The 10,363-nt window shown below is 43.6% G+C and overlaps 1 pseudogene; it reads left to right on the top strand.

Annotated features, from left to right (window-relative positions):
- Positions 1 to 995: 995 nt before the first annotated feature.
- On the top strand, positions 996 to 10,108 carry LOC135552146 (alpha-2,8-sialyltransferase 8F-like; annotated as a pseudogene).
- The last annotated feature ends 255 nt before the right edge of the window (positions 10,109 to 10,363 follow it).

Below are 10,363 nucleotides of genomic sequence, written 5' to 3'. Positions count from 1 at the left end.
TGGAGTCTTGATAACTGTGTGTTTGCATGAGCACGTGTGTGTGTTGCAGAGATGAGTTCCTGGACTATGTCCAGAAGAGTTTGCAGTGCAGGAGACTGAGAGAGAAACTGGTGACCATGACTACCATGAAACAGTAGGTAGAGTTTAGAATTTTATTAGGATCCCACCATGATGTCAGCTCACACCATGATGTCAGCTAATCGAGCGAGAGAGAGAGGTGTTGTTTCTCCCTCGCTTGACTTGCTCTTACTATGTTCATGCTAGTGCATGTAGTTCTGATCAGATCAACCAGACAATCCATCCTGATCCAACAAGTTCTCCATCTATGAGTCGTGTGTCTGTGTGTAACAAGATCTCATAGTTTGACACGGTCTGATTTCAGTATTCTATATTTGTCCACGTTTGTCCAATCTGAATGAATGCCTAAACTGAAGTTCAGGGCTAAGGTTTGGGTTAGGGAATAAAAAATATTTTAAAAATGAGCATCCGTCATCCGCATTGCTGCAAGACTACTTGATGGTAATGTGAGCTCAATATTGCAGCTAGTGATCGGTATTGAAGGCATCTCCTGACATCGTGGCGATCTGGACGAACATCAAACATTGCATTGGATCTGGAGTGACCTGGCTGGTGTGTGTGTGTGTGTGTGTTTGTGTGTGTGTCAGAGTAGACATTGGATTGCTCTCTCAGGAGGTGAGAGATCTGATGGACTGTCCTTGGAGACTCAACCTCACACACAGAGAATTACACAGGTGAGACACACATACACCACACCTTACTCAGTCTTACGTTTATCTCAAACAAACATAATGCCCCCCCCCCCCCCCCCCCCCCACAGGACAGAGTTGTGGTCATGCCGTAACGCGTATGATAGGCTGATGGTGACCAGGCAGAACACCATTCAGAACCAGAGTCTGACCTACGAGGTAGAGAGGAGGATGAAGAGAAAGGTGGACCAAGCACTATGGGAGATGCTGCCTCAGGTGTGTGTGTGCGCAAGTCTTACATTTCTCCGAAAAATGTATCACACGAGCGTGGTTTACCAGCATGGTGTGTGTACCCTGGAGTAAAGGTTCGTTGAGTCGTTGTGCCGTGGTGGGAAGTGGAGGAATCCTGCAGAACAGCAGCTGTGGAGCGGAAATCGACAATTCTGACTATGTCATCAGGTATCAGCAACAACTCTATCTATCTATCTATCTATCAATCAATCAATCCATTGTTGGTAGTAATCTATAGCACTGTAGTTCTGTTGTGTAGTGTTCAACTTTGATGTGATGTGTGACTGTTCTTGTTTATAATCTTGTGTGAACGTTCTGTGGATATTCTGGGAACGTTGTGTGAATACTGTTGTTTATAATGTTGTTTGAAAGTTATTTCTTCCTATCGAAACCACTACTTCTTTCTGAGTCCCATCACCAATTTGTACATGGCGCTATTTTCAGTTATTATTTGTAATGACTCTCTGAGGTCATTAAAGATCCCGTGGCACAAACCGTAAGAGTAGGGGTGTTAACCCCGGTGTCCTGGCTAAAATTCCCAAACTGGCCCTCATACCATTCACGGTCACCTAATAATCCCCAGTTTACAATTGGCTCATTCATCCCCCTCCTTTCCCCTGTAACTATTCCCCAGGTCGTTGCTGTAAATGAGATCGTGTTCTCAGTCAACTTACCTGGTAAAATAACGGTAAAATAAAACAATTGTTGTGTGAATGTTGTTAGGTCGTGTATGGTTGAATAATGTAATGTGAATGTTGTCGTTTACATTGCTGTTTCTGATCGTAGTTGTTTGTACTGTTGTGTGATTATTATTGTTGTTGTTGACAGGTTTAACCTGGCTCCTAACAACAAGAGTTATGACGTGGGAGTGAAGACAGACCTCATAACAGCCAATCCGACCCAGATCAATAAAAGGTATATACTCTATCAATACACATGATCAGATACAGACAAAGAGCTCTATTTTCATGTCATCTGACTGAAGCACTGGTTCCAATCATAGTGCTGATGCAGTTACCAGTCAGTGCTGCAGTATGGTCAGATGACATGAAAAAGAAGCCTACACAGAAAAGTAGCTCATACCTCCAGTAAAATACAGTGGTGGATCTTTGATGTTATGGGCCTATTTTGATTCCACTGGTCCTGGTGCCCTTGTTCGGGTCAACGGCATCATTAACTCTACCAAGAATCAGGACATTTTAGCCAAAGACCTGGTGGCCTCTGCCAGGAGGCTGTCAGCCTAGGCAAAAAGTGAATCTTCCAGCAAAACAATAATCCCAAGCACTAATCAAAATCCACAAAGAAATAATTAAAGCGGCAATATGTAATATTTTGTCTTTTGTTTCTTTTTAAAATCTCTAGTTGTCATCCAATGTGATTCAACAGTAACAATATTGCGCCTTCCTGTCGGTTTGGATTTTCATGCCAGATTTACTGCTGCGCATAATCAATGACAAGTTTTTGGAGGCGGTGCCAGCTCAGACAGATTCAAATGGATATGAATGGGACGTCGATGACAATATAGCAAGGACGGGTAGCACACAACCTGTCCCAGGCAGCTCGGACCCCATCTAACCCAAAGAAACAGGGAACATCGGAGAGCCAACAGGCAAAAAGTGTAAACGATAGAGTCTGGGCCAAGACGAGTGTTGAAAGTAAACCTTGTATTGCTTTGACAAATTGGAGAGAGCTTGCTAGCTAGCTAAGGGACTCAAAACCGATCTGTTGAAAAGTTAGGACATAGCTAGTTACATTAACTACTGTAACTCGCTATCTTGCTAGCTAGATAAAGTGACGTGTCGCATTTGCTTTTTAGTTGTAAATATATATGCAAGTGTTACATACTATGGATTATTTGTTTAGATTTTTGTTTTCAAGCCAGGCATTAGTTTGTTTCACACATTTACTTTTTCCAAATGAAGTTGTTACAGCCTGAATTTAAAATGGATTACATTTTAAAAAAATTGTCACTGGCCTACACAACATCTCCATAATGTCAAAGCAGAATTACGTATTTCAACATTTTTACAAATTGATAAAAAATCAAAAGCTGAAATGTCTTGAGTCAATAGGTATTCAACCTCTTCTTTATGGCAAGTCTAAATAAGTTCAGGAGTAAAAATAAGTTGCATGGACTCACTTATGTGCATTAGAGAACCCAGTGGTAGAAAAGTAGTTTTTTTTAAAAATTGTTAAACTGACATTGAATATCTCTTTGAGCATGATGAAGTTTTTAATTACACTACAAAGATACAGGCGTCCTTCCTAACTCAGTTGCCGGACAGGAAGGACACAGCTCAGGGATTTCACCATGAGGCCAATGGTGACTTTACAAACATTACAGTTTAATGGCTGTGATAGGAGAAAACTGTGGATGGATCAACAACATTGTAGTTACTCCACAATACTAACCTAATTGACAGAGTGAAAAGAAGGAAGCTTGTATAGAATAAAAATATTCCAAAAACATGCATCCTGTTTGCAACAAGGCACAAAAGTAATACTGCAACAAATGTGGCAAAACAATTTGATTTTTGTCCTAAATACAAAGTGTTATGTTTGGGGAAAATCCAACACAAGACATTACTGAGTACCACTCTCCATTTTTTGAAACATAGTGGTGGCTGCATCATGTTATGGGTATGCTTGTAATCGTTAAGGACTATGTAGTTTTTTAGGATAAAAAAGAAACGGAATGGAGTTAAGCACAGGCAAAATCATAGAGGAAAACTTGGTTCAGTCTGCTTTCCAACAGACACTGGGAGACAAATTCACTTTTCAGCAGGATAAATACCTAAAACAAAAGGCCAAATATACACTTTAGTGACTTACCAAGACAGCATTGAATATTCCTGAGTGGCCTAGTTACAGTTTTGACTTAAATCATCTTGAAAATCTATGGTAAGACTAGTCATGATCAACAACCAACTTTACAGAGCTTGAAGTATTTTTTAAAGAATTATCGGGAATCCAGGTATGCAAAGCTCTTAGAGACTTACCTAAAAAGACTCACTGCTCACTGAGTCACTTTAAGATAGTGCCGACAGACATGACAGCTCTGCTGCTAGCTCCAAAGCAACTTTAAGAGCTTTGCACACCTGGATTGCACAATATTTGCACATTATTCTTACATTACTAGCCCAGAGCGTTTTTTGTGTTATTACATACAGCCGGAAATAACTTATGGATATCAGAGCAGCGGTAACTCACCAGCATTCCGACCAGACATTCGATTTTCTCGAATCGGATCATTTGTTCGTATCCACCCAAAGCAATGCTCCAAGACGCTGCCGGCGGAGAAGAGGTATTCAGGAGACGTGCACACTATCCGCCACTTCCGAGTATATTACTCGTTAATGTTCTGTCCCTGGACAATAAAGTAGACAAGCTCATTGGTGAGGATCTCCTTATAGAGAGACATCAGGGACTGTAACATACTCTGTTTCACGGAATCATGGATCTCTCCGGATATACTGTCCCCATCCATACAGCCAGCTCGGTTCTCAGTACATAGCTCAGACAGGAATAAATAACTATCCGGGAAGAAGAAAGGCGTAGGTTTATGTTTCATGATTAACTACTGATGGTGTGATTGTGATAACGTACAGGAACTCAAGTTATTTTCTTCACCCGACTTAGAATACCTCAAAATCAAATGCCGACCGTATTACCTCCCCAAAAAATTATCTTCGGTTATAGTCAGAGCCATGTATAATCCTCATTAAGTCAATACCACGACGGCCCTCAAGGAACTACACTGGACTTTGTGCAAACTGGAAACCACATATCCTGAGGCCGCATTTACTGTAGCTGGAGACCTTAACAAAGCAAATTTGAGGAAAATGCTACAGAAGTTCTATGAACACATTGTCTGTAGTCCTTGTGCTTCAAAAACTCTCGACCATTGTTACTCTCTCCTGGATGGCTACAAGGCCGTCCCCCGCCCCCCCTTCTGCAAATCAGATCAAAACTCCATTCTGCTCCTCCCTTTCTATAGGCAGAAAATCAAACAGGAATTACCCGTGCTAAGGTCAATTCAACACTGTCTGATTAATCAGAATCCATGCTTCAAGATTGTTTTGATCACGCAGACTGGGATATATTCCGGGTTGCCTCCGAGAATAACATTGACGTATACACTGACACGGTGACCATATTCATCAGGAAGTGTATAGGAGATGTTGTCCCCACTGTGACTACTAAAACCTACTCAAACCAAAAACGGATAGTTGGCAGCATTCGGGCAAAACTGAAAGCGCAAACCACCACAGCAAGGGGACTGAGAATACGGTTGAATACAAACAGTGCAGTTATTCCCTCTGTAAGGAAATCAAACAGGCAAACGTCAGCACAGAGAAAGTGGAGTCGCAATTCAACGGCCCAGACTCGAGACGCATGTGGCAGGGACTCCAGAAAATAATGGATTACAAAGGGAAAACCAGCCAGATGGCATCCCTTGCCGCATCCTCAGAGCATGCACAGACCAGCTGGCTGGAGTGTTTGCGGACATATTCAATCTCTCCCTATCCCCGTCTGCTGTTCCCACTTGCTTCAAGATGTCCACCATTGTTCCTGTACCCCAAAAAGCAAAGGTAACTGAAGTAAATGACTATCGCCCCATAGCCCTGACTTCTGTCATCATGAAGTGCTTTGAGAGTTAAGGATCATATCAACTCCACCTTACCTGACACCCTAGACCACTTCAATTTGTATACCAATCCACAAACGATGCAATTGCCATCGCACTGCACACTGCCCTATCCCATCTGGGCAAAAGGAATACCTACAGTATGTAAGAGTGCTGTTCATCGACTATAGCTCAGACTTCAACACCATAGTACCCTCCAATATCTTCATTAAGCTAGGGGTCCTGGGTCTGAACACGCCCTTTACATCTGGGTCTTGGACTTCCCGACAGGCTACCCTCAGGTGGGGAAGGTATGAAACAACACCTTCACTATGCTGATCCTCAACACAGGGGCCCCACAAATAAAGGGTAGCCTAGTGGTTAGAGCATTGGACTAGTAACCGAAAGGTTGCAAGTTCAATTCCCCGAGCTGACAAGGTACAAAATCTGTCGTTCTGCCCCTGAACAGGCAGTTAACCCACTGTTCCTAGGCCGTCATTGAAAATAAGAATTTGTTCTTAACTGACTTGCCTAGTTAAATAAAGAAGAAAAAAATGGTGCATGCTCAGCACCCCTCCTGCACTCCCTGTTCACCCATGACTGGTTGGCCACACACGCCTCCAACTCAATCATAAAGTTTGCGGACGACACAACAGTGATAGGCCCGATTACCAGCAATGGCGAGACAGCCTACAGGGAGGAGGTGAGTCTGATGTCCTTGAGACAGAAGCTGTTTTTCAGTCTCTCGGTCCCAGCTTTGATGCACCTGTACTGACCTCGCCTTATGGATGATAGCGGGGTGAACAGGCTTTGGCTCGGGTGGTTAATGGCAAACGGCTGAGCTGTTACAACTTCGAGGAGATGTCGCCAAGCAACACAGGATGCAGTTAGCATACCTTTGAGGGGGGAAGGAGCTGCTTTCCCTTGTGTCAGACTTGGTGATTCCCGGGAAATTGTGAAAACTCAGAAATGTTGTTGAAAGAGGGTGGCCTAAAACCAAAGATAAATAATATGTAAATAAGGGAAGTTTGTGTGAGAAACAATATTTATGCGTTCTTTATCTAGCTTATAGGCATCAATATTTAATTTAGAAAAGGTTTTAGAATCTAATTCAGACTCATCAGACCAAAGGACAGATTTCCACCGGTCTAATGTCCATTGCTTGTGTTTCTTGGCCCTAGCAAGTCTCTTCTTCTTATTGGTGTCCTTTAGTAGTGGTTTCTTTGCAGCAATTCAACCACGAAGGCCTGATTCACGCAGGCTCCTCTGAACAGTTGATGTTGAGATGTGGCTGTTATTTGAACTCTGTGAAGCATTTATTTGGGCTGGTAACTCTAATGAACTTATCCTCTGCAGTGGTAACTCTGGGTCTTCCTTTCCTTTGGCGGTCCCCATGAGAGTTAGTTTCATCATAGCGCTTGATGGTGTTTGCGACTGGACTTGAAGAAACTTTCAAAGTTCTTGAAATGTTCTGTACTGACTGACCTTCATATCTTAAAGTAATGATGAACTTTAATTTCTCTTTGCTTATTTGAGCTGTGTAGAAAATAGTAAAATTAAAGAAAAACCCTTGAATGAGTAGGTGTGTCCAAACTTTTGACTGATACTGTACATAATCTATATATATGATGAATTCTCACCTGTCTCTGCCTTGAACATCATTTCACAAACTTAAATAGATTTGTCATCAAGTCGATTCTAGACATTCGAACTGCCACAAACATCGACCCTGCCTCTCACCTGTCTCCTAACGCCTCCCCTCACCTGTCTCCTGACTCCTCCCCTCACTTGTCTCCTAACTCCTCCCCTCACTTGTCTCCTAACTCCACTTCACATCTGTCTCCTCACTCCTCCCCTCCCCCATCTCCTCACTCATCCCCTCTCCCATCTCCTCACTCCTCCCCTCTCCTCACTCCTCCCCTCTCCCATCTCCTCACTCCTCCCCTCTCCCATCTCCTCACTCCTCCCCTCTCCCATCTCCTAACTCACCTGTACTCAGGTACCCTGGCCTCCAGCTGAACCCAGGACCCCTGGCGGAAGCCCTTGTCAGTCTACGGTCATGCCCATCTACTTCTCCCAGCCTTCTCCTTTGCTTTTGGGACCAGCCCCTGCTTCAAGGTGAGCTGCTATCATGAGATGAGACTGCGACCCGGCATGGGCCCGACAGGACACAATACAATGTACCGGTTATTTATTTTTTATCGGTTACTAGGGCAAGGTCTGGGCTCGGGTAGACTTTTTAAGAATGACAAAATGGATAACTAACATTTTGATCCTGGGGGGAGGAGAGTAGATAGTTGTCTTTGTTCTGTCCCAGGTGTAACAAGCCCTCCGTAAGGCCCGCCCCCAACAGAAAGTGGTGTTCTTCCAGACCCAGACTACCTGTTTGAGCTGGGCAGGTTCTGGCATCGTCGAGGGCAACAAGCCCCACGGCTCTCTACTGGTCTGATGCTGGCCAGCACCGCTCTGGAGATCTGTGAACAGGTGTTAGTATGTGTGTGTGTTGCCTCAGAAGATGTTTCTGTCCAATCTGAAGTCTAGGGTCACCCCACTCTACGTTTCCATGTCCTTGTGCCAGCAGTGTTGGGACACAAAGGAGGAAGACATAGGACCGGCTCAAGCAAACGCCACTTGCCTCACACCAGTGCCTACTCCAAAGGGTTCCTGACCGCCAATTGTTACCCTGACCATCACCCCCTCATTGAACTGACACAGGATGTTGACAAATTTCCCAGGGTAGCCATACTGCAGAAAAACCTTCCAAAAGGTGTTCAGTCTACTTTGCTCAAGGCTTTGGAGCAGGGGCGTAGCCAGAAATTCATTTGTGTGTGGGCTTGCAGAAATTTTGACTGAGGAGTATTTTTGTAATAATAATATATTCTTTTTAGTTTTTTGCTCAATTTGATTGGATGAGCCTGGCAGGGCCTGGCTCCCCAGTGGGTGGGTCTGTGTCCACCCAGGCCCACCTATGTCTAAACCTCTGCTTAGGAGAGTTCCATAAAGGCCATGAACAGATGTTGTTTTGAAGATCATATACACCGTGCTTCTGTTATTTCTGGAGCAACACTGGGACTCTAGTAGCAGCTAGCACAAAGCTTGAATCTGAACGAGTCCTTGAGCTTCAGTACGTGAATGATAGGTACAACTGGGCTGTCGTTCTGCAGGTGGTCAGAAAAAGCATCTAAAGGACCACTTGAAGAAGTGTGGGATAAACCCTGCCTCCCTCTGGACTGTTGCTGCGGACCGTTCCACCTGGTGCTGCGGACCGTTCCACCTGGTGCTGCGGACCGTTCCACCTGGTGCTGCGGACCGTTCCACCTGGTGCAGCCTCTTCCATCAAGGAGTGCAGTTGGCTCAGGAAAAAAGGACTGAGTGTCGCCTGGCGAAGTGACAGAGAAGACATATGACCATGGCTGCAACGGCCTCAACGACAGCATGCATCCCGCATCGTTTTATACAGTCATCAGCCAACCCACAATCAGTCGGATGCGATCAACTACCTTAAGAGATTAAGTGTGTGTGTGTGTTTGTGTGCGTTTGTTTCTAAGTCTAGATCTCTCTTTGTCAGGTTCATCTGTATGGCCCTTCTTACTTCAGCTGATATCTCAAAGTGCTGTACAGAAACCCAGCCTTTAAACCCCAAACAGCAAGCAATGCAGGTGTAGAAGCACAGTGGCTAGGAAAAACTCCCCAGAAAGGCCAGAACCTAGGAAGAAACCTAGAGAGGAGCCAGGCTATGAGGGGTGGCCAGTCCTCTTCTGGCTGTGCCGGGTGGAGGTTATAACAGAACATGGTCAAGATGTTCAAATGTTCATAGATGACCAGCAGGGTCAAATAATAGTAATCACAGTGGTTGTCGAGGGTGAAACAGGTCAGCACCTCAGGAGTAAATGTCAGTTGGCTTTTCATAGCCGATCATTCATACATTGATTACTTTGAGACATGTCCTTTATTCGTGGGAAAAATTGGGAACAGATTTTCTAAATTAAACAGTCTTTTTTTGCTAAATTCCTGTTGATTGTAGGGTTTTTTGACCAAACATTAAAGGTATATATTTCTACAAAAAAACTTTTACATTTATTTTACTCGCCGAACCTTGCCCTACACCCTAACCCCTGTTTCTACAACTCCAGTCAGTGGGCACTACCAGCTACATGTTGGACCCAAACCCTTTCAACTGTACCTTGCTTTTTTTAATTATTGGATTTATTTATTCCTTATTTTACCAGGTGAGTTGACTGAGAATACATTCTCTTTTACAGCAACATTGATTTGATTAACCCCCTACACCTTAACCCCTATTAATACAACTCCACAGCCAGGGGGTAATACAGCAACATGTTGGACTGTCTGTAACAGAAGCTTTAAAAGTTATTTATACATTATTTGTATAGTTGTTTTATGATGTGGTTTTATATTTAATGGAAAACATGAACTTTGTATACCTCTATACTGAACAAAAATAAACATCCCTTTTTCGGGACCCTGTCTTTCAAAGATAATTTGTAAACATCCAAATAACTTCACAGATCTTCATCGTAAAGGGTTTAAACACTGTTTCCCATGCTTGTTCAATGAACCATAAACAATGAATGAACATGCACCGGTGGAACGGTCGTTAAGACACTAACAGCTTACAGACGGTATGCAATTACGGTCACAGTTATGAAAACTTAGGACACTAAAGAGGCCTTTCTACTGACTCTGAAAAACGCCAAAATAAAGATGCCCAGGGTCC

Source organism: Oncorhynchus masou, chromosome 13 (genome assembly GCF_036934945.1).
Source record: "Oncorhynchus masou masou isolate Uvic2021 chromosome 13, UVic_Omas_1.1, whole genome shotgun sequence".
In the NCBI taxonomy this organism is placed as follows: Eukaryota; Metazoa; Chordata; class Actinopteri; order Salmoniformes; family Salmonidae; genus Oncorhynchus; species Oncorhynchus masou.
Note: the sequence above shows the minus strand (reverse complement) of the source record. Positions and strands in the feature narration are given on the sequence as shown.